Source organism: Megalobrama amblycephala, linkage group LG22 (genome assembly GCF_018812025.1).
Source record: "Megalobrama amblycephala isolate DHTTF-2021 linkage group LG22, ASM1881202v1, whole genome shotgun sequence".
NCBI lineage: Eukaryota > Metazoa > Chordata > Actinopteri > Cypriniformes > Xenocyprididae > Megalobrama > Megalobrama amblycephala.
This window is the reverse complement of record NC_063065.1, coordinates 23497799-23500866: the sequence shown is the minus strand read 5'-3', so window position 1 is coordinate 23500866 and position 3068 is coordinate 23497799.

Genomic DNA, 3068 nt, shown 5'->3' with positions numbered 1-3068 from the left:
TCAATTCATAATAAAGAATATAACAAGAAAAAAATCATAAAATTATAAAAGAATGCCTATTTTTGAATTCACTTTTTGTAAAAAAAAATTATAGGGTCACTAACGACCCGAGGTGTGTATCAGTGTACGTATATTTTTTCTGCACAACAATAATTGAATCTTAGGTGACAGAATAAGTGTAATTCACCTTTATTCCACAAGGTGGCAATGTCTGATGCACATTGCTGAAGTGACGATTCATTTAGGCCCCGTCCACACGGAGACGCGTTTTTGTGAATATGCACAAATTTTGTATCGGATAGGCGTTTTGTCCACACGGATCCGGCGTTTTCAAAAGGTGAAACCGCTATTTTTTGTATACAGCGCGCAAGGTTTATGCGCATGCTCCAAGTCTTCTACGCTGCTTTAAAGGTGCCATCGAACGTTTTTTTTACAAGATGTAATATAAGTCTAAGGTGTCCTCTGAATGTGTCTGTGAAGTTTCAGCTCAAAATACCCCATATATTTTTTTTAATTAATTTTTTTATCTGCCTATTTTGGGGCATCATTAAATATGAGCCGATTTATGCTGTGCGGCCCCTTTAAATCTTGTGCTCTCCGCCCACGGAGCCTTAACACTAGAACCGCCGGGGGTCGCTGTATACCTAAAACCGCCATGCGGGTAAATTTTACCCACGCACATTACACCTGTTTTTATATGGCTAAAGAACATATTATTTCCCTGTATTATGTCACTGTCTTCACAAAGAAGTGTCTAAAGTCATGAAATGATTATGTCTTGTCATCAACTATATTTTTGTCCTGTTGTTTTATGTAAAAGGCTTTTTATGCAGGCTACACTAATCACTTTTCATAACGGTCAAGCCTGCACTGACAACGAGAATTAGAAGGAAGTAAATACATATTTGGGTGGTGTAATATTATAATTAATCATATATTAAGATAACCAGATAACCCATGTTATTTAAATTACTAAAATAGCCTATAGACAATAATGAACAATAATAATTCACCACACTGCATAGGATGTATGATGCAATGACAAATTCAAGCGCGCAGCTTCACCTTAATTATTTATATCCAAAGTTTATTGATGCTCACTCTCTGTAACTATTGTAACAATCCTGTCCTGAAGAACAGACTCAGTCTAATTTTTCGGCTAATGCTACACTGTTGGAGAGATTTATAAAGAATGAAGTTGTGTTTATGAATTATATAGACTGCAAGTGTTTAAAAATGAAAATAGCGACGGCTCTTGTCTCCGTGAATACAGTAAGAAACTACAGTGTAGTAAGAATGCTACACTGTTGGAGAGATTTATAAAGAATGAAGTTGTGTTTATGAATTATATAGACTGCAAGTGTTTAAAAATGAAAATAGCGACGGCTCTTGTCTCCGTGAATACAGTAAGAAACGATGGTAACTTTAACCACATTTAACAGTACATTAGCAACATGCTAACGAAACATTTAGAAAGACAATTTACAAATATCACTAAAAATATCATGATATCATGACAGTTATTATTGCTCCATCTGCCATTTTTCACTATTGGCCTTGCTTGCTTACCTAGTCTGTTGATTCACCTGTGCAGATCCAGACATTACTGGCTGCCCTTGTGTAATGCCTTTCATAATGTTGGGAACATGGGCTGGCATATGCAAATATTGGGGGCGTACATATTAATGATCCCGACTGTTACGTAACAGTCGGTGTTATGTTGAGATTTGCCTGTTCTTCAGAGGTCTTTTAAACAAATAAGATTTATATAAGAAGGAGGAAACAATGGAGTTTGAAACTCAATGTATGTCATTTCCATGTACTGAACTCTTTTTATTCAACTATGCCAAGATAAATTCAATTTTTCATTCGAGGGCACCTTTAAGTGCATCTCTGTGGCAGAATTACAGCGCCACATAATGGTCTGGCATGTATACTACATCATTTTGAGTCGTTTCAGTGGTTTCGTGTGGACGCAGATATTTTTTGAGACAGGGAAAAAAAAAAGATCGGTTTAGGGTAAGCTCCAGCTTCATGTGGTCATAGCCTTAGACTGAAAATGAAAGAATAGGCAAAACATGAAATGGCTCAGCGATTTACTACAGAACAAGTACTGAACACAATCAAATATGACTGTAACTGTTACAGGATGGATCTGTGAAGCTGTTAGCGATCGAAATATTGATTTTGAAGATGCTGAAAATTATATAGTTTTGAGAATACGTTTGAGATCGCAAATGGGCTCATATTCGTGACCTCAAACATAAAACTAGCCTATTATTTGCTGAATTTACTGGGAAATGAGCTCTGACGAGGACAGTGGTGATGGCATAAAACATCTGCTCAAATGGAGCCCTTTCAAGCTCAAAAAGGTAACAAAATATGCTTTATTTTATTCTTCTGTAATTGTTACTTTAATATCAGAGGAGTTTTATATTATCGCGACAGGTAGAGATCCTTCCATGTTAGATATAGATTTGGGTCGATAAAGACCCGAATGTGTAAGAATGATTGGCGAAACAGTCATGCATTTAAGGGTTAAAGACACTCCGTTCTTATTTCTTATTTATCTACATACTCGTGCTGTCAAACTGTTGTATAAATGCAATATCACACTCGTAGCTGTGCGATATGGCTGTATATCAGAACGCTGTGATTATCTACAGCCGAATCACATCAGTGCTGATATACAGCCATATTACATGGCTACGAGTGTGATACTGATCATATTTAGCTCAACTAAAGCAAATACTGAACCTCATAACAGCAACTATAAACCAATCATTTTCAATGAAACATCAATATCTAAACATCTGTTAATTCTCAATAAGAGCTTCGGTAGATGTATGACTGAAATAAAGTCAAACTGGTGAAATAATTGAAGATTGTAATGCTGTTTGTTTTTGAGATAGCGACTTTTTGGTTCAAAACCAAATGTTAATTTCAGCCCTGCATGGTCTCTGCTTGAAATAAGTCAAAATGGACAAGATTCACTGGCGTAGAAGTAAAGCAAGATTTATTCTCTTTATTTAATATCTGTATATAAAGCAGGGTTGATTTGATATTGT